The sequence below is a fragment of the Vidua macroura genome, chromosome 21, assembly GCF_024509145.1.
Source record: "Vidua macroura isolate BioBank_ID:100142 chromosome 21, ASM2450914v1, whole genome shotgun sequence".
In the NCBI taxonomy this organism is placed as follows: domain Eukaryota; kingdom Metazoa; phylum Chordata; class Aves; order Passeriformes; family Viduidae; genus Vidua; species Vidua macroura.
The window spans coordinates 7,239,166-7,266,718 of record NC_071591.1 but is presented as its reverse complement, the minus strand read 5'-3'; the positions used below and the strand labels follow the sequence as shown (position 1 = coordinate 7,266,718).

Genomic DNA, 27,553 nt, shown 5'->3' with positions numbered 1-27,553 from the left:
TCATTCTGCACTTCCTTAAAAGACTTTCTTTTCCAGTTAGTGCACTTTTTTTTTTTTTTTTTTTTTTTTTTTTTAGAGCATCTCTTTATCAGCCTTGGTCCTCAGCCCCTGGCCAGGGGAGCTGTGACCATCCACAGCCCTGTTTTACATTCCTGGAGAGCTGGCTGGGGTAGGGAAGAGCAACAGCTCATGGATTTCCAGGACTCAATTTAGCACTTGTGGATTCTTCCCTCTGGAAGAGGTCCTACTCCTGCAGCCAGAGGGGATGCTCAAACACAGAGCTGCTTGAGAGCAAATTCTATCTTTTTGATAGAATTTTGATGCCTCTTATCTTCCAGATCTCGACTGTGATAGACACAACTCACTTCCTCCTCACACTCTGTGCACATCAGCTGCCTTGATTTATTTCTAAACCTAGACAAAAAAACACTCTGAAACCTGCTCAGGTCCTCTTGCTTTTCCAAAAATCATCTGGGTTTTTTTCCTGCTAGAGATGTTATTTTTGTCTCAGAGATAAAAGAGTAGAGGTAATAGTGCTGCCCTCCTACAGCAAACAACCTATTGGGAAATTCTGGGATTCCAGAGGACTACACCAGCTTGTAAATCCTGTGAGGAGTAGCTGGGGAAGCTGGAGTTCTTTAGCCTGGAGAAAAGGAGGATCAGGGGAGACCTTCTCACTCTCTACAACTCCCTGACTGGAGGGTGGAGTCTCAAGGATTGGTCTCTTCTTCCTGAGGACAAGTGACAGGACATTGAGGACATTGTCTCAAGCTGTGCCAGGGGAGGGTCAGGTTGGACATTAGGAGGAATTTCCTCAATCAAAAGGTGTTCAGGCATTGAGAACCAATTTTCAACCTCCCAAACCAGGGAGGTTTGGAGTTGCCATCCCTGGAGGTGTCCAAGGAAGGCCTGGATGTGGCACTCAGTGCTCTGGGCTGGTGACAAGGTGGGGATTGCTCAGTGGTTGGACTCGATGGTTTTGGGGCAATCAAAACTTGGTGTTTCTGTGGTTCATACTTCAAATTACAGATCAACCTAAAGCTCACTTCAGGCATCCTCTAAACCTTTCCTCAGAACTATCTCTTTATGCTGTAGTTTACAAAGTGACATTGAATAAAATTCCCTTTTTTCCATTGTTATTAACAGTTTGTCATCTCTGCTTTACCATCCCTGGCTGATATATATTGGAACAGGTTGATACTTTTGTTAGGGTTTGCTTTATCCATTACCTACTTTAAAAACCATCTTTATTTTCTTTGGCTTTGCCAAAGATAGATTTTCCCCTGGTATATTTTGTCTATATCAAAACATGTTATGTTTAAAAGGGCCAATAGGCAGTTAATTTCAGATGTGGATTCCTGCTTTCATATAACAATAATCATCATCATCATAAAAATATGGGGAAATAGCACTTATGTATTTTTATTTCCCTTGTCACTGCAGGTCTCTGTACAATATTGTTCAATACTATTATCTTGGTTAATTTTTAATATCACAAGCACTGTAGTTTCTACTGTTTCTCCACAGTGATATGTCCAGAATTGAACAATATTCTTTTTCCATTTTTTTCCCCTAATCATGACCTTACATTTTACTCCAGTGAAGTTTTGCCAATCTACACTGTTGTAATTGAGGGCAAAACTTGGCCCTTTGACATCAATGGAATTATAGTAGAGATGAATCTATTCCACTTAGAGCATAAAATCTTTCCTTGTAAATCAATCCCTCCAGTCCCTAAATCATCTCTGAAGATGTTCTTTGAGTTCCCTCCAAGTTGTCAATACATTGTTGATGCTGAGATACTCAGAACTGACTGAATGTTTGTCTCATTGAGCCCAGAGGGAGAAAAAAAATGACCTCACTTGACAAGAATTTATATATATCCTAAATAACCCTGTTCTCCTGTTATTTGCTGCCATATTAACCTGATGTACTAATGTGTGATTTATTCTTATCCTCTCTGAATAATTCACTTCCTGAATAGCTGCAATTCAGGTGGTTTGTATTGGTTCATGTTGTTGTGCAGCTCAGATGTTGCTGCCTCTCCTGATTCCAGGCTGACCAGCTGCTTTACTATTTTTGCACTTGGGTTTTTTGCTGATTTTTTCACCTTAGACAAATAACCTTCCCTTTTTGGCTTCCCCTCCAAAATGAAGCTAATAGTGTGGCTAGGCTGCGCTTTCCAATTATGGCTTAGAATGTTTGCATTTTTAAAAGATGTTTGGGCCTCCCCTTGGGAAGTATTATGACTCTAGTTACTTCCCAGGGCTCTCAGAGCCAATCCAAAGTTTATTTAAGTATATAATGACAATTTAATTGATCAGGTCTTTCAGTGCCTTTGTCACCATGTTCCTCTCCCCTTGTGGTCACATGAGACATTGGCTGGGACAGAGTCAATTTTCTTAGTAGCTGGGCCAGTGCTGCATTTTGGATACAATATGAGCAGAATATTGATAACAAACTGATGGCTTAGTTGTTGCTGATTCCCTAAATCCAGGACTTTTCAGCATTTCGTGCCCTGCCAATGAGGAGGTGCACAAGAAGTTGGGAGGGAGAATGGCCAGGACAGCTGACACAAACTATCCAAAGGGACATTCCACACCCAGAGCTTCTTGTCCAGTAGAGAAACTGAGGGAATTTGGCTGGAAGGGGCTGACACTGCTCAGGGATGGCATTGGGCAGGGGGTGGTGAACAGTTGTGTTGGGCAGTACATGTTTGTCTTGAGTTTTAATCCTCTCCTTCTCTTGTTCATTATTATTATTAGTAGTAGTACTTTTATAATATTTTTCTTTGTTTCAGGTATTAAACTGTTCTTATCTTAACCCATGAGTTATTATTATTTTTTTCCAAATCTCCCAACCCCACTCTGGTAGCAGGGGATGGAGTGAGCAGCTCTGTGGTTCTTTGTTGCCAGCTGGGGTTAAATCAGGACAAAGGCCAAATCCTTGTGGTGTAAATCAGCACCCATCTTTTAACACTGGCTGAGGAACTGCCTGGCTCAATGGCTCACTAGCTGCAAACCTTGTTTAAGGGATGAGATTATTTATTTTCTTTTTTTTTTCTATTATTTTAACATTTCCATGATTTTTCCATGTTTTCCATCCTACTTGAGAGCCTCGCTTGGATAAGCCCAGCCCCAGACTGTCTCTCCTTGGCTGGCTAAGTCAGACAGTTTTATTTCTGCTGCTCGTGGTCTTTTTTTAAGCTGAGTGCCAGAAAGCACTGAGGTGAGCAGGGTGAATGGGCTGGGAAAAGGGAGTGGTGAAACAGAGGAAAATTCTGGGACTTCTCTTTGAAAGAGCAGTGATGAAGGTTAAGCTGGAGCCAGCTGGCCCTGCTGGCTGGCACTGCTGATAGACAGAACCTTTATCAAGTGTCAGCAAAGACATGTGACATTTATCACCGTGGAAAGCCGGATGCTGCTGCACTGACAGAGTTATTCAGCACACGCCATCTCCCCTCACCGAGTTCCCTTAATGACACCATTTCTCCCTGAGACTGGGACAGCTCTTCCTCCTCCTCCTCCTCATCTCTGCTTCTCCTTCAGCTTCCTTTTGATACCTTTCCCTCCATACATTTTCTTTCCTTTTTTTTTTTTTCCTCCTTTTTTCTTTGCCATTCCCTGTCATTCCGTCCATTTTCTTTTCATGCCTGATTTTTCTGCTCCTTCCCAGCACTTCACCCCTTTCCTCTGCCTTTCCTCCCTTTTTTTCTCTGCCCAAACAGCCCAGGAGAGCCCCACCAAACCCCACATCCTCAGGCCGGCCATGCTGCAACTGTAAAATAACTTCCAGCCTTGGCTTACAAAATATTCCAGATCACTTCAGGTCACAGGGCAGTTACCTGTCAGCTGCTGCTGGTGAAATTCCTGCTAAAAGGCTGGAATTTCTTCACCAGCAGAGCTAAACCCTTTTCCAGGTGCATTAGGGCTGGGAGCGGAGCGTGCGGACGCAGCGCTGGCTGCCCCGAGCTGCTCAATGGGAACAAAAGAGATGTGAGGCCCTGCAATTAAGTGATTATGCAAATCTGAACAGGGATTTCGTTTTAAAGCATTTTCCAGCATGAACATGATGTGATTTCAGGAGACATGTGAGCCATCCCCACAGCCAAGGAGCAGGGCTGGCCTGCCCCTATGGAATGCACACCTGGGAATAAGTGAGCCAGTCACTGGATGTCACCATTGAGCTGCAGAAATGTGGCTTCGAGTTCATTATTCATCTGCTTTTAAAAGTACTGAGTTTTTAAGGGAAGCCTCTGTTGCTGGCAGCCCTTGGGTGAGTCAGCACCTTGCTGGGGACTGGACTTTTTGCTGGGACTCGGCACTGGTGTCTTATCCCTGAGTGGTGGAGTCAAAAATCTCATCCTGGAAGGGAACAGAGGGACCAGGACCCGCTCTGAATTTTGTGAGCTGAGTTTGGAGGTGGTTGGGTGAATGTCCTGAGAACACAATGACTCAGAGCCCCGCAAAACTGTTCCCATCTCTGCAGCATTTACACAATGGAGGTGGAGGCTCCACTAATGGAATTCGAATTTTGGTGAGACCCCACCCCCAGAGCTGCATCCAGCTCTGGGGTCCCCAGCACAGGAAGCACATGGAGCTGTTGGAGCAGGTCCACAGGAGGTCACCAAGTTGATCAGAGGGATGGAACAGCTCTGTTGTGAGTAAAGGCTGGGAGAGTTGGGAGTGTTCAGCCTGGAGAAGAGAAGGCTCCAGGGTGACCTAATTGTGACCCTCTGGTTCTTGAAGAGACTACAAGAAGGATGGAGAGAGGCTCTTTACAAGGGCCTGGAGTGACAGGACAAGGGGGAATGGCTTCAAACTGACAGAGAGGAGGTCTACATTAGAGATTTAGAAGAAATCCTTCCCTGTGACTGTGGGCAGGCCCTGGCACAAGGTGCCCAGAGCAGCTGTGGCTGCCCCTGGATCCCTGGCAGTGCCCAAGGCCAGGTTGGACAGGGCTTGGAGCTCCCTGGGATAGTGGAAAGTGTCCCAGCCATGGGAGGAGGGTTGGATGTGGATGATTTTTAAGGTTCTTTCCAACTCAATCTCTTCTGGGTTCTAAGACATTAGTATTGCACAAAGTCCCTTGAGCTTCACAAAAGAGCTGAGACCAGAGCTACCCAATTGGACACTCAGCACCAGAAGGATTTGGTGACCTAATGCATAACTACTGTCCTGAGAATGAGAGCTCCAAACAGAAGGAAAACAGAATAATTTTCACTTAACTGGAAATGTTCAGTTGTTTTGGGTCTCTTAGGCTGTTATGTAGGAAATTCTCTCTGATGATCCAATTAGTAGAATGGAATAGGGATCTGCATGGGACTGAGAATGTACTCAGAGCATAGATTAAAAGAAAATTGTGTATATCTATTAAAAAAAAAATAGGTGGGGGAGGTGAAAAAAATGCAAAGAAAAGAGAGATCCTTTCTCAGATTCTCTCCCAAGAAATCATAGAATCTCCTGAGTTGGAGGGGAGCCAAAAGGATCACTGAGTCCAGCTGCTGGCCCTGCTCAGGTCACCCCAACACTCCCACCATGAAAGACCACCCGAGGACTGATTAGATAATTCCCAAAAAAACCAAAAAATAGCAAGACTTTATTGCTGAAGCCACTTGACAAGTGTTTGGTGAGCCTTAGGATAAATAATTCACTTGCTACACACAAGTCTGGACACACACTTAGGTCAAATATTCTGGATGTGAAATTGCTGGGGGACTGTGTTAGACATCTGTGATTTTTGTGGGGTATTGGTCATTCAGCGTGAGCACGAGGCTGTGCTGCTTGGAGAAAATCCATTCCAGTGGAGGAGAAGGCAGTGAGAGGAGGGGCTGAGCAGAGCAGGGGGCAGGAGAGCAGAGCACTCATAGCAAAGAGGAGGAGGAGGAAGAGAAGGGACAGGGAGCACCAATTTAGCACAAAATCAAGATGTTGAGAACCCGATTAATTGAGGTACCAGGAGAGTTGGAGGAATAGAAAATCTTTAATTGCCTGTACACCAATGTGAAGATTCTGGCTAGGAAAGGAGGAATAGGAATTTCTCACATAAGAGCACAAATTCGACCTACTTTGGTGCTACTGAAGCCTGATGGGAAGATTTGCATGAGTGGAATGTTAAAAACACTGGTTACGATGTCTTCAGCAAACAAAATCAGGCAAAAAAAAAGTAGGAGGACAATATTCTTATGTCAAAAATGGCACTTCTGAGTCTCTGAGATCTCGACAGTAAGTGATCTGAATTGATATTCTCACAAATAAAAACCAAATCAGGTCCTTCCTGCTACCCACTGCAGACCAGAGAGAGACTTGATTTCTTGTCTGGCTTTTTACACACCTCTCTGTTACACAAAGGAACAAAAAGACTTTCATCTGCATGGCCTATGAAGGAGATCTCATGCTGCTAGAACTAAAATATGCTGGATATTTTTTTTTCAAAAACAAAGATGAAAATTTCCCAAAATGTTGGATAAAAGTGTTTTATCCGACAGGAGGATAGTGCTAGACCTCATCATCTTGACAGATGAAGAGAATTCAGTCCCAGAATTTGAAGTCAGAGAGCTGTTTGGATGCAAGTGGCACAGGCTTTAACTATTGCCACATGCAAATGGAATAACATCCAAACCACACAGATACACTCATACCCAGAGCTGATCTCACTAAGATGAAAGCTATTATGAACCCAGTGATTTGGGTAAAAGGGAAAAAAGGTAAATACTTGGGAACTCTCTGACAGTGTTTTCTGTGCTTCAAAAACACCATTAGCATCAGCAAGGGAAAAAGAATTTTTAAAAAACAAATCCAACAAAAGACATACTTGAAGAAGGGCTGGCCTGATGTTTAGAGGACAACTGAGAATATAAAAAGTGACTTAGAAAACAAGTGCAGGTACCAGATTGAAGCCTCTGTGTTGAGGTTTGCTCAAGGTGTGAGTGCAGAAAGTGCAGCCCCCTCTCAGAAAGCAGCAGTTCTGCACAGTTTGTGAGAGCCCAGTTTCACTATCTTCAGACCAGTGACTAAAGTGTGTCTGGATGAGCCCTCAGTCATTTAGCTGCTCACTGACATTGAAATTCAACTTTGCATCCCCTGCCAGCCCAAGAGCAATGCACCATCTGGTGCCCACATCCGCTCTGCTGAAGGGACACCAATAATTCATAGCTCAGGAGTGAACTTGGGAATGAATGGGGAGGGAAAGGCCAGCAAACACAAACAGGTCCTGAAACACTGAAGGAATTTGTAAGAAGCGGGAGTGGGCTTTAGACAGAAACCTTTTTTTGTTCTCAGAAATGACCTTTCTGTAGCCTCTGATTTCCTCCAGCCTGGATCCTCACTGACACCATTTCAGTGGGGGCTTAAGAGCCTGAGCACATCGAATGTCTGGGCCCAAATCTCTCTGTGCCTCTTCTTTCCCATAGGATTGGCAAGGGTTCAGTGGAGACTGTGTAGTTGAGACTAGAAATAGCATATAATGGTATTTTTCTGCCTGTGCTTTAAAACACCCTAGGCTTTAATTAGGATAGCAGCTGTGCTAGAAATGTTAGCTAGACTTCGTGATAGGGGAAATTAGAGGGAGACTTTTGTTTCTTACAATCCCTGTCTTTTTTTTCTTTTTCTTTTTTTTCTTTTTTTTATGGGTTGATCTGAAATACAGTTCTCAGAGTTCTTGTGTACACTAACATGTCTTTAAAAAGGATCTGCCATCCATCTTCTCTGTGCCAGGTTGATGGATTGGGAACCTCTGAGCACTATCTCTTGACTGAATGAGCCATCTTTGCACCTCCATAGGGAAAAGAGACATCACTGGGTGAAGCACAATGGATTGATACTTTCTTTTTTTTTTGCCAGCAGCAGAATTGAGATGTTTTCCAGAACTTCCAGATACTGCATAGTTACAGAATGTGGATGATACTCAGTGAAGAAATGGACAATTAAAAAAAAAAAAAAAAAAAAAAGACTATATCCTCTGCTGAAACACATCTCTAGATATGCTAGAGATATTCATCTTGCTCTTGTTATGAGCAAGATGAATCTTTGCCTTCAGTGTGCATGCCTTTAGTTTCAGATCTGTCCCATTCCAAGTTGTGGGTGAGGAATGGCATCACTGGGTCCTGCTGAAGCTCATGAAATGAAAGCCTCTCTCCCAAGCACTGTTTAAATGTTCTGCCTGAGTTGTGCAACCAGAACTTTCACAGTGGTAACTTGGCCTGAGCCCAAATTTGAATGTGGATTATTCAGCTCTGCTGCTCCTATCTGCAGGACCATGCTACAGCAGTCACAAGGGCTCTCTAAAATAAGGACACAGATGCCTAAAACTCTCTTTCAAACTCCAAGATGCAGAACTGAAAGTCTGTGTTTGTAAAACTGGTTCCTGCTTAGGGGCATATTTGTAACATTGAAGTTTAGACAACTTGTCTTTGAGGTGTTCCTTGAGAGTTCAGAAAAAGAGGGGTTTGTGCAAGGGGAGCTTCAAATCTGCTCTGGAAAGATCTCCTGGGAAAGGATTTTATTTTTTCACTGACCATGTGTAAAGGCTGAGCAACCAAATAAGCCACTCCAGGTTAGAGAGAGAAAGGAAGGGGTATGGATGTCCCTGCTACTGAAAAGTGTCCAAAAGGCACTGCATTATCAAAGTACCTCTCACCACGTGGAGCAGAACATCCACCAGGTCACAGCTCACCAGCACAGCCCTCCAGTGCTCCCTCAGCCCCAGGCAGCCTCTGTCACTGTGTCACTGTGGGCTGTGTCACAGCCCCTGGCACTCTCAGGGACCCCTTTGGTCAGGAGCCTTTCCAGAGCAGCATCTGGCCCACCTGGAATGGCAGGTTTTGTTGGGACATCCCAAGAGTTAAATCTCGATGCTGTTTTCCCTTGCTGGGAATGAGAGAAACAAAACAACACAGAAATTAAAATAACAATTAAAAAAATAGAGCTAGGGAGGGAGAGGAAAAAAAAAAAGCCTAAAACAAAACCCTGGAAAGAGAGAAACAAATATGGTTTAATAACTGGGACGCAATCTACAGTTTGTGAAATTAAAGCCCTGCTTTCTGCTGGCTGGCTGCCAAAGTTAGGCACAAACAAATCCAGGGAAAAGCAGGTTAATGAGAGACATCCCAAAAAAAATAGCAAAAAAAGGGAAAGCAACAAACTCACAGAGCTCCTACTGATGAGATAAATAAGATTTGAACTGACATTATCTGTTCCACTTGCTGTGCATATTTTATTTGCTGCAGCCAGTCTTTAAGTCTCCTAGACACAGTTTTCAGCCTCATCCTCTCAGCAGCCATCACTGCATCCATCTTATCCATCCTTCAACTTGTCCAGCCCTGATTACAGTGGGATTTGGTTGCATCCTGAGCCTGTTGCTAGGACAGAGGCAGCTGCATTGGGAAACCATTTGCTGCATGCTGCATCTGTCAGGAGGCTGCAGAGCCAGAAGATTTCTTGATATGATAGACCAGGTGTCAAAAGCAATAAATAAAAATAATAGTGAGAATCCCTGATGAGAAAGGAACTCAGCTTTTCAGAAGCATCAGCCTATAGCTGTCTTTGCTGAAGGTATTTTTAACTTATTTTGATTGTTTTCCAATCTCCATCTGATGTTCCAGCTCAGTTCTTCTGCAATTATTTCTCCCCCTGGTGAAGACTTGTTTGAACTTTCAAGAATAATGGGATGGTGTTAGGGACCAAATCACAAAATCTGTAATTTCCACCAGGTTTTCTGAAACTGCAGGTTTGAGTCCTGACTTCTGACTTAGAAGTTAAATTCAGGTTACACTGAGGTTACAGCAAAGCTGCTGCAAAAATCCTTCTCCTCTGGAGCTGTTGACTTCCAAAAGGATGGAGAAGGAAACAAAAATCCAAAGAAATTCTTCTACCTCATGCACACACCCACGTGCCTGAGTGAAAAGAGCAGTCAGGGGCCTTTGGTAACGAGACAAAGCCAATTAGGAGGAAACATAGAAGCTGTTATAAAAGTATTTAACAATACCTTTTCCTCCCCTTTTGGAGGACTGCAAGAACCATCTTCCTCACAAAACCACACTGGACAGGTTTTTTTCTCTTTCCCAGTTCTACAGGAATCTGTCTGGGGAAAGATCTATGACCCCACCCAGAATAAAATGCCAAAGTCTCTAAAAACCTACTCTGATTTCACAGACAGAACCTCAGTATTTTGGTTTCCACGTTCGCAAGTCCCATCCTCTGTTTCCTAATGAATTGCACCTACCAGCTTTTTCCATATGTCCACTGGGCTGGTGGCCAAAGACATGGAATAAAATGTACATTCAGCAGGGTTTGAGCTCATGCTTTGAGCATGAGTGTTCCAGAAAACAACCTGGAGCTTTCCTCTTTCAGCTCCACATGTTCTGCAGTATTTATCTGTTGGTCAAATTTTATTCCAGAAGCACAAACATTCTTGATTTGGGCTTGAATATGGACACAGCTTCAGCAATGCATTCATTTCCTCTGTGTAAAAGCTACTAAGGGCCTGATAAATTAAAGTCTTGCCCAGAATTTTCTTAAAAAAGGGATTTTTCTCCATGATTCAGGATTGTATTTCCTTCCCCTTTCCAAGCTTTGGACATTCGAGGCTGTCAGAGGTGTCCAGTCTCTGTCCATATAAAGTCTGGTCTCCTTTTATATGTATGCAATGCACAGAAAAATTCCAAAAGGACAGTTTATCCCACCCATTTTAATAACTATTTAGTCAGGGATGACTGAATTTGGGTTGGTAGGTCAGACAGAATGCCTGACCTTTTGTCTGCTAAATTTAGGGGAAGTAAGTCTTATTTTCTTAGACAAATCCCTTTGAGAACTCTTTGTATTACAGAAAATCCAGCTCCAGCTCTCAACCAGAACAGTGCAGCATCCCAGCCTTACACAATCAGAAGTTCCAGATCTACCAATTCATTCATTTCACAATCCTCTCCTTGGATGTAACCCCACAAAGTTTGTCCATTTTCTGTGCTAATACATCACAAAAATCTCATGTGCAAAAATAAATAGAAGCTTTTTTTTTTTTTTTTTTTCCCTTTCTTTTTCTTCCAGTCACATGCACTGGGGGCAAAAAAGTTTCTCCACACAATGTAATTCCATGTGAGTTCCAGCAGACACACAGGGAAATATGGCACTGAAAAGCTGCAGAGGGTTTTGAACATCTTCCTGCTGACAGGACAGATAGATGGCCACTGAGGTGCTATTAATTAGCAGAAGGAAGAGGCATGGATTACAAATTCCTTGGGACCACAATCTCTTTTTCTTTGATGTCTTTCCGGCCTCAGTCTAGGCTTGGAGCCCTGTGCAGCTCTCACCACACCAAGAACATCAGCATGCTTTCGGATGTTGCCAAAGCCTAAATGATGTGTGGAGACAAATGCCTTTGATGAGTACAAGACAGTGCACACCCTCTCAATCACAGTGTGAAATCCCACCAGCAAAGCCAACAAATGCAAGGGCAAAGAAAAAAACAGATGAGGAGAATCAGGAAAAGGAGGAGAATCAGACACCAGCTGTGTGCGATCTTCCCCAGCGTGAGGAAGTCATTGCAAGTCTCCACATGTCCCATTGCAGGGAGAGTGCTGAGAGGAGATGGAGGAAGTGCGATGTGAGAGGAAGCAAACACAGTGCTGGGTGATAAGCAACAACCTGTGCTCAGGAAAAAAAAAAAATCATTAAAAGGATGACATTAAGTTATTTAATTTTAGGGGGAAAAGGATGTCTTTTACAGGAGGAAAAAAATGTATATGCTGAGCTCTGGACTATGATGTTTTCTACTCTGTGCACTTTGGTTCCCTTCAACCACAAGACACAAAGATGCAGTGATTAGCTGAGAACTCCAGTACGTAGATTTGTACATAATTCATATTTTGACTTCTCTAAGTTTGCATAATAAATAGTTTAAACACTGCAGAAAATGTCTGAGAGAGGAAATTAGGATTCTGAATGAAAAAGTTAATTATACCTCGAAGGATATTTTTTTTTTCAGATACATACAGGCTAGGAAAAAAAAGCCTAGAAGTGGATAATTTAGGAGATGGAAATGCAGAAAATTATGGGAGTGGTAGCAACAGGAGAGTTATCGCCTTAAATAGGATAATTAGACTAATTTAATTTTTTAAACTGTGGCATTGCATTATAGACAAACAATTCAATAAATAGCAGCCTGAACACTGTTGCTGCAGCTCCTGATGCTTCTCGGGGCTGTGGAGAATTTGGCTTTTCATTTTCACCAGAGTTGTCTGCAGTAAGAATACTGAATTATCATAATGGGTTGCTTCCTATAGTAAGTCATAAAGGGCAGGGACAGGAAATTATGGAGGAGTGGAAAGGAATATTGACATCATTAAATCAATCACTGCTGATTGGACCCAGGCACTGATGAAGCAGTGATTGGATCTGAAGCTGGAAGACACTGGGGACCAGCTCTTTAAAGATATTTAAGGACTTAACTTTTGCTGATTAAAATAGGAGTTAGTCACCTAAATAGAGGTTAGATGGCTGATATCATGAGGAACCCAAAATATCTTAGGCCTGAATATTGATCCTGAAGGAAAGCATGTTCCTTCTAGTTCTCAGCAGTGATTACAGCAAATTGTGCTTTAGGAGCACCTACAGCCCTTGTGAGTGAGAGGAGGAGAAAGAGAACAAAGAAAATATCAGACATGTGAAGTAAGGCAGACATTAGCCCAAGAGAAGAAGATAAGAGTTCTTGTCCCAGAAGTTTCTTTCACTCATTTTCTAGTCCATACAGTGGAAATCCTCTGTACACCCCTTTCCTTCCAGCCCTGACACACGAGCTGGGACAGCAATGCTGGGAGTCTCTCTGATGTCTGATAACACCTCAGGGCACGTCTGAGGTGCCTTTCAGCTCGGGCTGCCTCAGCTGTCACCCACACACTGCTCTGCGGGGAGATAAACTCCTGCATCCTCCCGTTTGCCTCCCCTCTGCTTCACACTTCAGGCTTGCATTGATTCTCCAACATATTGAGGAGACGAGGGGCAGGGATGCAGCAGAGCAAGCTGCCTTCAATTACACAGCCATGAAGTGACACCTGCCAGGCCTCTCACACAGCATCTGATCACCAATTAAAGGCATGATTTATGGTGCAAGGAGAGGATGCCCTTCCTGTCTCACAGGCTGTTTGGGGAAGACACCAATTCACAGGCAGCAAGGAGAACCTGGGTTCTCTTGGCAAACTCATCTTTGGCTGCAGACTTCACTCATCAGCTCATTAGTGCTAAATGTGGGGTAAGGAAGCTTCAAAATGTTTTACTTGAATGTTATTTGCCTTCCAGGCAAAAGAGGTGTGGATCAACCTGTGCTGAAGGGATGGGGAAGGGCCTTTCTGCCAGGAGAGGTGCTTCAAAGTGGCCCTGGATTTGGAGTGCAGAGGATCAAAGGGTGTTCCCTGTGCTCCCAAACCTGCAGTGTGAAGGGAACGAACCCCCCTGACTCCAGCAGGGTACTTATAATTCTCCTCTTTTATTTTTACTATTATTTTTCTGTGCATATTAATTGTGGTATAATAGCAAAAACTTTAAGAGACTCCAGAATAGGCAGCCAGATGACTGTGAGGCGTTTTTTGCAAAGTTTTTTTTAACCTGATGTAATTTATGTGATTCCTAAGAAACTTAACATAAAGGAATGGCAGCCTACAGCACATACAGCAACAGATCCAGATGGATGAAAACATGGAAGAGTTGAGTTATGCACCTGCCAGACTTGAAGAAACTAATTATGCAAGTCCTAATTTTTATGGCATATCAAATTAAAATTGGTTCCTGGATGTCTGATAGGGAATAACAGTTGGTGGGAATTGTATGAGGACCAGAGAAGGACAAACCTAGTTCCTACATTTGGAAAGGGGAGAGGCAGCCTCAGGGAACTATAGACCAGTCATTTTAACCCAGAAAAATAATAGATTAAATTATTAATTAATTTATAAGCACCTGGAGGATAATAAAAATAAGAGGTAGAGTCAACATGGACTTGCAAAGAACAATTTCTGATATATTAATCTAATTTTCTTCTTTATAAAAGCCACCTGGCATAATGGTTTAGGAGGATGCAGCAGCTGTGATGTATCTTGATTTTAATATCATCCCACTGCATTTCTTAGAAGCAAACAAGGAAAATATGATCTAGTGGAAGTCCTGAATCAGGATGGGTCTTCAATTGGCTGAGGAGTCACACATGAATAGCTCTCCTCTAAACTGGAAGGACATTAGGATTGGAGTCCCACACTACTTCAATATTTTCATTATCCATGTGGATGATGTACTGAGGTGCACATCTATAAAATTTGCAAGTGACACTTTGCTGGAAGGGACTGCGAGCAGTTTGGGAGACAGGATTGGAATTTAAAAGGATTCTGATTCATCAGAGGAGCAGCAGGAAATCAACAAGATGAAATTCAATAGGACAATGGTGCAAATGACTCCTCAGGAAGGAAAAACTACGGCTGTGTGCATGGAAGGGAGAAAAACTGTCCTGATGGTAGCACTGTGGAAAAGGCTCTGGGGTTATGATACTTCCCAGGATGAACATGAATTTTCAGTGAGGAGAGGAAAGTCTCCTCTGGAAGGCAACACCAGGCAGGTCATCCATCCTCTTGGCTGGGACTGGGGGGGCTTCAGCTGGAGAGGGAGGGCTTGGGGCACCCATTTCCTGATGTGCACAGACTGCAGAGATTCAAACAGATGCCAGCAAGAAGGGGAAAAGTTCCAGGAAACGGGACCTGTGAGAAAAGCTGAAGTAGTTAAACCTTAATAAGACAAGACTGAAAGAGGCCACAGTGCTGTTCAGTGATGGGCTGCAGGACACCTCAGTGGGTTCTGAGGGTGTAAGACAATAAGTCTGACGTTTAATTCCCATCAGGAAGGAGAATTGTGTTAAAGTAAGAAATTTTAGCTCTTAAATCAACTAGAAAGGACAGCCATGAATAATCCTTTACTGGGTGCTTTAAAGAATACTTTAATAAGCTTTCTGTTGATGGACATCTCGATCAGGACTGTTACATTTCTTTAAGCTGAGAAGTGACTTCCATTTCAATTGGGATCACAATCTCTGTCTTTGGAAGTGATCAGAAAGCCATCCTGGAGATAAATATCTCTGCCAGAAGCTCCATCAAAATCAATGCAGGTCTATACAATACTGAAATAGATTTAAGGAAAAATAAATTGTGCTCAGAGGAGTTGTAAGTACATACATTAACAACCAGTGCATGCTAATCCATTCCTATCAATCCAATGATAAAATAATAACATCCAAAAATAAAGTTTTTCTGCTCCTATTTCAATTTTGAAAAAGAGTTCAGTGTCTGAAATCTCTTCTGGCTTCCCCCCCCCCCCCCCCCCCAATTATATAATTTGGGATAATAAGAAGTAATACTTCTTGCAAGCCTTTCCTCACTTAAACCATAGTAGCTACAATATTCTTCCTACTCTTCCTACCCACAGCAGACTTCTTCCTAAATAAAGTCTGTGGGAGTCTGGTACTTCACACATGAATATCCTGTCTTTCCCCATGCTCCTCACAATGGTAATCCCTGCCATGGTTATTATTTATTCAAGAGGTAATGAATAATAATAAATAATGTAGATGATTACTGAGGTGTGATTAATGAATTATGATAAATAATGGGGGGGGAAGTATTGTTGCTTGTCAGATAATATCTGTTTATTACAAACCATGAAGTAGGGCAGGAAAGCCTCATGCAGTGATGAAATAACCACACTCTTTCACCATTTTCAGAAGGGTTGAAGGCTCTTAGAGTCAAATTTTCTCCAAAATGCTCCATTTTCTATGCATTGATTCCCCTTAACAATCTGCATCATGGTAAAACTGCTAGAGGCAGAAAAATGGCACAAATTTACCCCTCCTTTTGGGTGGTTAAATAAGCAAGAAAATCTTCTGAAAATCAAATCAGCATTTCAGGTGCTGAGGTGTTGGATATTTGATTCTGAGGGTTTAGCTTGAGTGTATTATTTTCCTTAAGACTGGCCTCACTTAGCCAATTACACACATCCCACAGTCTACCACAGCGATAGAAAGATCATCAGCTGAAAGAAAGAAGAAGGAAAAATGAGGAAGCAAATCCTGCTTTTGATTCTCATCTTAATGGTAATGAGAAAAATTGTGGCTAATTACAAGGGTTAATTGGCGTTTGCACAGGTGCAGATGTGAGATGTAAGCACACACCCTGCTACAGATGTTGAAACCTAGTGTTAATTTCCTAAGGAATTATTTTGATTTAACAAAACACAGGCACCTGAACTGGATGTAAACTGGCTCAGTGGCTTAGAATTAGAATTATACCAGAATTATTCCAGCAAGGAATCTGCCCAGTGCATTCAGGTCTTGCACTAAAACCTGAAATCACATTCCTGGGGAAGAGACTGAGTTGGTTTCTCTCTTACAGGTAAAAGTCTGGGAGAATAGTGAGGAAACTGGAACTGCACTGGCACCGGGTGCCCAGAGCAGCTGTGGCTGCCCCTGGATCCCTGGCAGTGCCCAAGGCCAGGCTGGATGATGTTTGGGGCACCCTGGGATAGTGGAAGGTGTCCCTGCCCATGGTAGGGGGTGGGATGACATCTTTCAAATCTTTTCCACCTCAAACCATTGTGTGATTCTGAAACAACTGGATTTTCTCAAGCTTCATCCCTGGCCAGAGCAGAGGGGCACTTTCCTCTGGTTGTTGCCAAGGCTGCAGGAGCCATGGTCAGGCTGTGCCTGCAGCAGGCAGGTGTTTGTGTCTGACAACACGTGAGGCAGTGATAAAAATTTGTATTTTGTTGAGGTGCTGCAGAGAATGGAGCACGTTGGTGTGCAAGGCTCCCTCGTTCTGTTCCTGGGAGGAGCTGGGCAGCACCACTGGGCTCCTGATAAACATCTGGTGGTCATTTACTGACTTCCAGATTTTACTAGAGGGAGCATTTAACAGCTGGATCAGCCTCCACTGCTGATCTCTTAAGGGGTGCAGCAGAAACCTTTGGTGTGTAAACAACCTGGCAAGAAATCAGTGAGAGAATGGGTCGGGAAGAGGAGGAAAATTACTTCAGATGATACCAGCAAACCCTGCCAAGATGAGTTTTCCTCCTTTGGGATTGTTTGATGCATAACCCTGCAAACTGAAGCGGAAAAGACATGAGAAAAAACATGGAAAGGAGAGGCTGGAGGATACCAGGCTCTTCTGGTGTTCTACCAATGATTTGGTGATTAATAACAGGAAACTCCCTGAGCTTCTTGTGAGATTTGCCACCTCTCAGGCTTTGTGCTCTTAATCCATTTGATAGCATTTAGGACACCGTTTCTCTTTTCAAATGGAGACTTTTTTTTTTTTTTAAATAAAACAAAAATATGAAAGTTCAGTCACAATTTTAATGTACAGCTGCACAGAAATAAGGCCAAACCTCTGTGCCTCATTAATTTGTTTCCTCCCCGTTTTGCTTGTTGATAGCACATGGAAGTGCATTTTCATTTCTCAGTTCAATTGCTTTTTGCCATCAGTTCATGCACCATGTCCAGGTGTTGTGCAGACCACAGGCTGAGAAATAGTTCTTCAGAGACTGTGCCATGAGAGAGCAAATGTGATAAACAGAAGTGGGAAGGTCCTGAATGACCTCTAGTCAACCCTTTTGCTTTCCAGTAGGGTCAGGAAGATCAATGCTTTTGAAGACATGAACTTGTCTGGTCTGTTTTTAAAAGCCTCTGGTGATGGTGATTTCACATTCTCCCCAGGCACAGCAGAAAGAGCTCTGAGAGCTCAGCTACCTTGAAAATTGAGACTGAGCAAGGCAGAGTTTTCCTTCCATCCATGAAGACCTTGGAAAAGCAGAAAAGCAAGCAGGAAAAGCCCAGAGAGAGCCATTAATGACCCCTGTGGGAAGGCAGCAGCTGGCAGCCACCTCAGCTTCAGCATGTGGAGATGAATTGCAGGTTCTTCCATCCCATAAGTCCATGAAGTTTCCTTTCACTTTAATATTTATGGGAAGCCACTCTAACATATCAAAGGTGTGCTCATCTTTACTCCATTGCTCATCAGAGAGATAACTCAACATGTCAAAGATGCCTTGATCAAGGGGCAATTTCTCTTCTCCCCATGCCAAATGCAGACCAGGTGTAAATGGATGCATCTCCACAAAAATTGTATCTTTTCATGCTGGCACTGAGCAGAGCCCTCTTGCTCAGTCTACTGGAACATTTCCCAGATACCAATGTCAGCTCCTCAGCTCAATCCAATGCACATCACGTGGCCCTTTTCTTTAAGCAGCCCTACAGAAAGAACAGACTGGAATCGTGCTTTCATGCCTTAGTACTTTGTTTAAGAGCATGAAATTGTCTCTTGGTGAGAAAGATGGAGGCTTTCAAGCTGGCAAAGAAGAGACATTTTTAAGCACTTTAACCCAGAAGGATGTAATAGCTGCTGAGGCTGGGATTCATCTCCCTTCCCTTCAGAAGTGGAGCAGGGAGAGGGCTGGGATAATCACCCCAATCTCTCTTCAGGCTGGGGCTGTGGGTGCCTCCTGAGAGGATTCCTCTGCCCCCGATTAGAGCCTGTTCTGGAGAGGGAAATGAGGCATCTTCCAGGGGAGCCTTTTGCTGCTGGCTGCAGAGGCAGCCTGGTGTGACCACATCAGCCTCAGAGGTTGAGCACCTAGATGTTTAAATTAAGGAAATGAGTCTCCCTCTGCCTGGCATACAGAATTCCAGCAGTTTAAATCCCTGTTCACTATGAACAGTTTATTAAACTCTGCTTCAACCTTGTGTCAAATTCTGAGAAATAAAAAACTGGGGCAAAATATCCTTGTGCAGCCATTTTATTTCAACATTTTAAAAAATGGAGAAATTCTGGGGTGCTCCCAGCCCCAAAAGTTGCTTTGGAAATCCCAGGGAAATTCCATGCACAAACCAAGCTTAGGGAAGGTACCCAGAAAAAACAGTCTTTGGAAATAAGATTGCATACGGCATAGAAAATGAGCAATGAAGCTTCAAAAAGTCTTTTTTTTTTTTCTTCCCTTTTTGAATCTCAGAGATCTCAGAATTCCTCTGGCTTCATCATTATCTGTCATACTTAGGAAGGATTAGTATGAGTTTTCATTGACCTCTGGGATTTTGTTGTTGCTATTGTTGTTTTGGGGTGGTTTTTTGGTGTTTTTTGTTTCCCTGACTTATTACACTCCCCTCTTTCTGTACTCCTGCATCTCCAAGTAAATCCAAGAGTACTTTATTATTTATAGAGCAGCATAAATATCTCTGGTGTTTTACATACCAGTACAAATGCATTATCTGCCCTCAAAGTGTTCTCAGTTTCCAGAAGATACCAAAGCCTGTAGTAGAGGTGGAGGAATGGGAAGATCACCAGGGCATTGGGATGGTGAAGTCACCACCATCAACACTTCTGTGGAGAGGGTGATTGCCTTGTGGTGTCCCTGCCCATGGCAGGGCTTTGGAATGAGATTGGACTTAGGGTCCCTTCCAGCCCAAACCATTCTGGGATTCTGTGACCTTCTCCAAAGGGAGGACTGTACATTTGATAGCCTTCAACATGAAAAGCAAACAAAGAAAAGAGAAGCTAAGGACCAGTGGGTGTTTTATCAAAGAATCATAAAATCCTAGAATGGTTTGACTTTGAAGAGATCTTAAAGCTCATCTCTTCCCTCCTCTTGCCATGGGCAGGGACACCTTCCACTGTCCCAGGCTGCTCCAAGCTCCATCCAACCTGGCCTTGGGCACTGCCAGGGATCCAGGGGCAGCCTGTGGGCAACATTTGATTTATGTTTCATGAAGGGTTACCTCAGACCAGCTCAGTTTTGTCCTGGGGGCTGAGTGGCAGTTGTCACCTGCATCATTTAATCAGGAGAAACAGAGTCCATCCTCCCCCCACAATGTGAACCCAAGTTCAACGACAACTTGAATGTTCTGTGGGGACAAGAGGAGACTGGAACACTCCAGAAGAGCTCATTTGGATGCCACCTGGGTCTGTGCAATTCTAATGCAGCACTGTCTACTGAATGTTCTCCCTCTTCTCTGAAAGGAGCATTTTGAGTGTTGCCTGTGTGAAAGGTAAAGAGGTCCAGACAATCAATGTGTTCAAGTACACGGCTTTGAATGGGGTGAGGAAATGTAAAGTCATTGAATAATAAAAAAATGTTTCTGGGTACTGATGAAGTACATCCTGTGCTGTGTAGTCTTGAGGCAAGCATGGTCTATTTTGGCTAAAATGACTAAGAGATGTTTTCACAACGCAGAAAAGGAAAAAGCTGGAATTGCTGCTTTTATATCAGAAAGTGCAAAAAGGAAGATGGTGTATGGTGTACACAAGTGAGGCAGATACCACCTCAAACACGTCTTTGTTGGCTCTGTGTTATGAGAGCAAACACTACAACACGTGTGGACACAAAATGCACCGGGCTGCACGCCTCCATGGCCCTGCACACACCAGCACATGCACACACTCTTCCTGCATCCTGCAGGAGTTCTGTTGTGTTTGGTTTTCCAGCTGCAAAGCTGCTTCAGAAGCTCTCCTGACTACACACACACAAGATATACACAGGCACAAACTGTGCATTCTGCTCAGGAACACAACAATTTGCCATTTAAATAATTATCTCAGTAATTACTATGGGTGCTGGGATGTATTTCATCATCCTACATGAGCAGGTGTGAGGGCAAAATGGAACCACCCCAAAACCAGACCCAGTAAGATCTCCCTGGGTAATACAGGGATATTCTCAGAGCTCTTGATGCATCTATCACACCAAAACTCAAATACCCTAAATTTCCATTCCCTCCTTCACCCAGAAACATACCTCCATCTAAACTTAGGAAACTCTACCCAAACCTCAGCTGCCATCTATTTACTCCCACACACTCCCTTCCATAGACAAAAAAAAATTCCCATCACCGCATTCCTTCTTACCCTGCAGTCAGAAATAAGTCCCAGGAGCTGCCAGAGGTTTAGAAGCTAAGCCAGCCATGCACAGCTCTGCTGCTGCTGACATTACCAGACAGCATTAATTTAATTCCACTCAGTTATGCTTTTAAATTTGATTTGAAAAATGTGTCATAAAATACCATTAAGTACAGTGCAGCATTTTGAAGCAGGCTGTGATGTTCCCTGCACTGACAAAGTCATGGGCAAGGGAATGTAATTTTCATAGCTAAGTACTGGGGGGCATGTTGGGAGAGATTCCTTTAGAGAGTGGGTTGAGTGACTCAAGAATCTTGAATAAACATTATATTCACTAAATAATTTCATGGTGTAGCAGATCCAGAGACCTCTGATTTCATGCTTTAAGGCCAAGGGAGAGGAGAGGAGAGGAGAGGAGAGGAGAGGAGAGGAGAGGAGAGGAGAGGAGAGGAGAGGAGAGGAGAGGAGAGGAGAGGAGAGGAGAGGAGAGGAGAGGAGAGGAGAGGAGAGGAGAGGAGAGGAGAGGAGGACTGTGAAACAGATTTCATAAAATCATGGAGTGGTTTGGGGTGGACGAGACCTTAAAGATCATCCAGTTCTATCCCCCTGCCATGGGCAGGGACATTTTCCACTATCCCAGGGTGCTCCCAGCCCTGTCCAGCCTGGCCTTGGACACTTGCAGGGATCCAGGGGCAGCCACAGCTGCTTTGGGCACCCTGTGCCAGGGCCTCACCTCCCTCACAGGGAAGAATTTCTTCCTAATATCCAATCTAAATTTACTCTCTTTCAGTTTAAAGCCATTCCTCACTGTCCTATCCTATCACTACATGTCCATATAAACAGAAAAATCAACACCTTTTGATTGCAGGGTGAGTTTTAACTGGTGCCTATTTTAACTCCAGGCCACATCCACTCTCTGGGAAGTTACGTCCCTTACATCAGGCATTAGAGTCCAGTATCATTTTTGGTTTTCCAAAACACAACTTTTCCTCCAATTTCCATAGGCAGCCCATTTGTTCAGCCTTGTGCTAGGCATCCTCAGAAGTACCTGCACACAGAGCTGGCTTGTCATCTGTAGAAGCTGGCACATAACACCTACAAACCCATACCTGGCAAAGAAGGAGCAGATGGCCTCATGAAAAGGACTGTGTTGGAAACATTTTCTCCTGTCCACAACCTCAGATTCATTTTTCCTCTGTGCTCAATCTGATTTTTATTCTGAGAAGGCAAAAATTGTTACTGCCTGATTTGTAAGAAAAAAATATTTGAGGTAATAAAAAAATGTATCTGTTAATGGTCATAAATCTGTGCTTCAATTTTGTTGTGAAATTGTCATAACTTCAGACAAAAAGAAACACTAATGGGGGAGTTCTGCATTCCTCATGCCCAATCTGTCAGAATTTCCTCCTGGTGGTTTCCCCCTGGGGGATGGGGCTGATGGCTGTGGCACCCCATGAGGAGCTGGGTTAGGGGCTGCATCTCTCTGTGTAGGTCCTTGGCTTTCCCCCTGCCCCTGTTGTGATCCTGTGTGTTTGTGGGGATGAATCCTTTATCCCAGAACCTAAAACTGACCATCACCAAAAAAAGAGGTGATAATGAGTGTATCTGGACAGCTTTGCTCTGGGTTCTTAAGCCAGCCTTAAAAAGATGGAATGCATTGCCTTCACCCTTTTAATTTAAACCTAAAGTGTGGCTCCTGCAAAGTACCCAGTGAGGGGCTCAGAAGTCTCATTTTCTGAAGTGCTGCCCTTTCATCACTCTCCCTTCTCATCTTGCCCACTTCTCTCTCCCTCTTCTCGCCATTATAATCTTCCCTTTGACCCTCTGATTTTCCAAGCAGAGAATGGGATGGCTGCCTGTCCTCAGCCCTTCCCAGGGACACAGCTGTGAATACTCAGGGACTCTCACCCTGGCCAGCACCCAAGTGCTCCCTGACAGCCTTTAAGCACCTGGAGCACACCTTAGGAATGCTGAGCCATCCACAGCTGCACAGTCCTGGCTGCTGGTGCTGGCACACACCTGGAATATTGAGCATCCCACTCCTCACACTGGAATATTGAATGACCCTCAGCCTCCAGCACTCCCTGAATACCAAACAGCTCTGCACCTTTACAGCGTCTGGAGGGAAACGTGGAGACGTGGCTCAAAACCAATCCTCCTGCAGCAAGGGGAAAAAAAATAAAAAGGTTTGAAAAGATACAGAGAGCCAGTCTGAAGCTGTGGAGTTGGATCCTGAGCTGGGATTTTCCAAAGATGGTATGGAATATAAAGTGCCCAAACGTTACTGGAGGATGTGTTGGGAGCTAATGCAGTTTCTCCAGGTATTTTTTAAAAATCCAGTTTAAAATTGAACAAGCTTCCTGGTGCACAGAGAAGGGCATTGCTATTCTTAGCAGGTCCTGGTGTCAGCAGCCCAAGGACAAGGAGCATCTCTGCACTTGGAGAGGGTCAGAGAGGCTGCAGACCTTGTTTGTGAACTTTAAATGACCTACTCGTGATGCCAAAACACTTGCTGATTTTTCCTTTCCTGGGGTACCTTAGACAGGAAATGCACAACAAAGGTTATTTGGAAACTCATTTTTCCCCTCCAGGGTATTAACACAAGCTTTACAAAGGCTTATAATCCCTTTAGACAACAGCAGCAAGAGCAGCAGCAACTACAAAGCCCTCAGCTTGGAACTCAATCCCCTGGTGACGGGCTGAACCCTCTGCTGAGGTTGCAAAGGAAAAGAGAAAGGTGTGAAGATATTTACATCAAACACACGGAACAAGAGGGGATTTTAATCAAACTTCTCTTTTTCATCTCTTCTTTCTTCTCTTGCAACCTGCTTTTACTTTATCCTGATGAAACTCAGCACTTGTATTTTTTTCCTTTTTTTTTCTCCCCCCTGTATAAAGGAGGATTAAAAAAAAGAGAAATAATCACAATCCTGCCTGAAAACTCTGAGTATTAAAAACACCAGGGCAATGCATCTCCAAAATCTGTAAGACTGTAAGAAGATAAGAGACAAAACCCCACAGAAATATTTCCTCTCTGTGTCTTTGGAAGTTGCAGACGTGTGTATAATACCCCTAAGCCAGGGTAATCTGCTTGCCTCCTCCTGCCTTTCCTGGTGCACACGGATGTTCTTAGCATTAATATTCCTCACACTCCAGCAAATGAACACCCAGGAGGCAGCTGACTCAATCAGTGCTTGTTTTACTTACTGTGTATCGCTGGGAACAAACCATAAACCAGAGCACGGCAGATCTGTAATGCTCATCTCAATCTGCTTCCCCTGCTTGTTGCAGCCCTGATGAACCTTCCTATCCAGCCAGAATCAAAGGAAAAAAGAATTAAGAAATACATTATAACAAGCACATTAGCAACGTGTGGTAAATTACCATCAGAGATTCCAGTTCCTCGTGGTAGGAGGGCTTGTGGATAAACACATTTGTTTACTTCCTTTTTCCTGCTGTCTTCTCCAGCGTGTGATTATTCCTCAGTGACATCACAGCTCCCAGGTCTGACGTCACAACTGTTCCCACAGCAACAAAATTGAATCAAGGACCCATTTGAAACCTGGAGTAAAGATAATTTGGAAAAGGTATTTGTCCATTCTTTGCCATAAAATTGATGGGCTCCTACGACTGCCATTTGAAGGTTGGAATTTGTTTTAATTAGGATGGCACAATCACAAAATGCAGAGAAGCTAGCTGTTATTTTTGGAACACATACAGCTGCAGGGGAATTGAGAGAGAAGCCTGTACAGACCATACAGAGGAGCTCATTTCACATGTCCAGGTGGATGGGCTGTGATATATGGCCCTTGGATTTCTCTGCTCAACTCCTGCTATCCCTGATGGAGATCTCCAGTGCAGTCAGCAATTGGAGGGTGCTGGCTGGATCTCTAAGGACTGCAGTGGGAGCACTGACACCTCAAAAGTAGGATCCTACACTGTGCATCCTAAGTGAGGAGTGATGGATTGTGCCTCTCCACCTTCCTAGCATCAAAGGCTGCCTTCCTATCAATTCCTCACAGATCTACTCACCCTAAACCTCACTTTAACCCATCCTACCATTGCTCACTGTATTGACTTGCTAATGAGTCTCCCAGAGAGGCTTTAATTGAATTTACAGCAGAAGATATAGATCCAAAGAGACAGAGAGGGAGATGGTGCTGGGGCAGTGGAAAAAGCTTCAGGAGAAAGTTGCCTCTTGGGAAGGTGATGCTGTGGAAGTTCCTTTGATCCATGGAAACTGGAGAGGGGCTGAGGGTGGTGAAACAAGCTGTAGGCACAAACACAGCGGTAAAGTCATGTAAAAAATTGTTTATACAGAGAGGAAGTTGAACAAAGACTTGAATCCAAGACATGAGATTTAGATAGGGGGATATTCCCAGTGAATTTCCTAACAGATGCATGGAAGCCTTTCAGAAGGAAGATGGTAAGTAAAGGGCAGCTCTTAACAAAACCTAAACTGGGTGTGTGAGGGGATGACTAGGACAGCTGGTTGGTTAAAAGTTCAGCCAGCATGACCACAATGGCAAGAATTTTGCTTATAGTGAGGTTCCTCAATGCTCAGGCTCCTGATCCTCAGGGAAGGGATGGAGGTGGCCATGGCCAGCCAAAGTTTAGTCAAGCCAGTCTCCATCCAATGGCCTTTGCTTGGCTGATGGGCAGGAGAAGGAAAGTTAATGCAGCTGCAGCTGGAGGGGGTGATTTCATGCTCTGGTGACTCTCCATTCACTGCATTCATCAGCTCCAAAGCCAAGAGCAGCCCGTGGGATCCCTGCCTCCTGCCCTGGGCCCTGGACGTGCCTTTGCCCACCCGCTCCGAGGCATTGTTTTCCAGCAGTGTGTTCTTGGAGCAGGCTGCACTTACAGCAGGGCCTGGGCAGCAGAAGGCCTGGCAGTGCCAAGCTCTAATCCGAGGGCTGTGCATGTTCTTTCTGTCTGATAAACAAACAGGGAGTTTGCCTGATTTTACTTGTTTTGTGTTTTAAGTGAGACTCAGCAAAACTGTCTCAGTACTGTGGGATATGCCTGATTCCCAGGAATTTGTGTCTCAATTTGGGACGCAGCATTCCAAAGTGTTCTACCTCATGCTGGGTGATGCTTGGTTCAAGCTGATTTCCTACCCATAAGAAAAGCATTCTGGGGGCTTTGAAACAAGCTCTGTTGTGATTATTCTGTTTTTCCTTCCCTCAGGTTTTGTTTACTCACCTCAGTCTCCTTGCCCAGAGCATGCAAATAATGGCAATGCAGATAGATGCCCTAGGTTGCTTCACATCCCATTCTTCCTGAAAGGACATCCCCTATTGTTCTTTCTAGGAATTCAAAGTGGTTTTCAAGGACCTGGAGGGACATGCAATAGCTGGTGACTCAATGCCTGAGTGCTGCAAAGCAAACAATTTGCCCTCCAGCAAGCACCACTTCCAACAGGACTGGGGCCAGCACTGACTCCCCTCCACTCGGAAAGGTTTCTTCAGTGTATTGTTTGGAAGGTCAAGCACCTTCTCCTTGCTATTCTTTCTGAATCTCAAATAAAAGAGGCAAAAAAAAAAAAAAAGTCTCTGTAGAATTAGGTGCTCTGAAGATCAAGGTAAATACTGGCAAGTCACAGGGAGCTTCTCTGCCAGTCTTGACCCATGTTTTATTTAATCTCTGGGCATATGAAATAGTGGAGCATTTGCCCACCTATGAGTTTGTTTATAATGCAAAGATCTGGCTTCCTTCCCATAAATGGAGTTTTAATCACTTGCTGCCTGCTCGAAAATATGGAGCACACACTCGTCCAGTTGAGCCATGGCAGAAACAGGGATGGAGTAACCTCAGTGCCAGCCCAGTCCTGGCTCTCCTCGGCCCATACAGTGGTGCTTTAGGATCACAGGATCATTAAGACTGGACAAGACCTCTAGGGTCATTGAGTCCAGCCACAGACCTTATACTGCCAGGTCCACTAATCATCACACCTACATGTTTTTTGAACACTCCCAGGGTAATTCCACCACTTCCCTGGGCAGCCTTTCCCACAGGCCAAAGCCTCGGTGATGGAGAGTGCCCAAATTATCAACAGGAGATGTTGGCAGGATGTGAGAGCTCTCAGCCAGTTACTGTCACTTCAGTGACATCTTCAAGAGATTCACAAGTTGCCCTCAACTTGCCAGATAAATCCATTCTGTTGTGTCAAATCCATTCTGTTGTGTCACATCCCTCAGTGATGCTGGGATCCACTTGCTGCTCCAGCTGGACCCTGCCAGCCCATCCAGCTGCCCCAGCTCCCACTGGAGAAATCCTTGCACCCTTTCCAGCATACAGCATATATTTTGCAAAGGCTGGGGAAAGAAGTCAACTTCCCAGTCAGATTTGGAGGATTCATGGCTCCAGAGCAGGCAGCCCTGCTGATTTGAGAACTGAGAGTAGGCATGCACTTGGTTTGCTTAAAATAGAATGGTTTCTCTGTGTCAGCATCTCCTGCTCCTCCATCCCCCACAATATTTTCTGATTACATCTTTGAAGTGTCACCTGCACATTGTGTTTTGGAGAATGGCAGCTGAGTCCTGGGTTTGGAGGGAGACTGGGAATACTGAGGAGGAAGAGAGAAGCTTCATCAGCAGAGCCTGAGAGGGAAGAAAAAAAGAGGAAGAGAAAGGAAAACACCAGTCC

At 44.0% G+C, this 27,553-nt stretch overlaps 2 long non-coding RNA genes across 5 annotated transcripts; one reads left to right on the top strand and one right to left on the bottom strand.

Annotated features, from left to right (window-relative positions):
• Positions 1-18,847: 18,847 nt before the first annotated feature.
• LOC128817719 (uncharacterized) lies at positions 18,848-24,352 on the bottom strand. 4 transcript variants are annotated; one of them, XR_008440266.1, is made up of 7 exons: positions 24,290-24,352; positions 24,113-24,211; positions 23,371-23,793; positions 22,925-23,063; positions 22,015-22,148; positions 19,789-20,047; positions 18,848-19,322 (listed from the first exon to the last, which is right to left on the bottom strand). It is a non-coding gene; the product is annotated as an uncharacterized LOC128817719 (long non-coding RNA). The 4 variants fall into 4 exon arrangements; XR_008440264.1 differs by having other exon boundaries at positions 18,848-19,835; positions 19,969-20,047; XR_008440263.1 differs by having other exon boundaries at positions 18,848-20,047.
• Positions 24,353-24,485: 133 nt separating this feature from the next.
• Positions 24,486-26,431, top strand: LOC128817808 (uncharacterized). The gene is made up of 3 exons (XR_008440301.1): positions 24,486-24,548; positions 25,226-25,331; positions 26,219-26,431. It is a non-coding gene; the product is annotated as an uncharacterized LOC128817808 (long non-coding RNA).
• Positions 26,432-27,553: the final 1,122 nt, after the last annotated feature.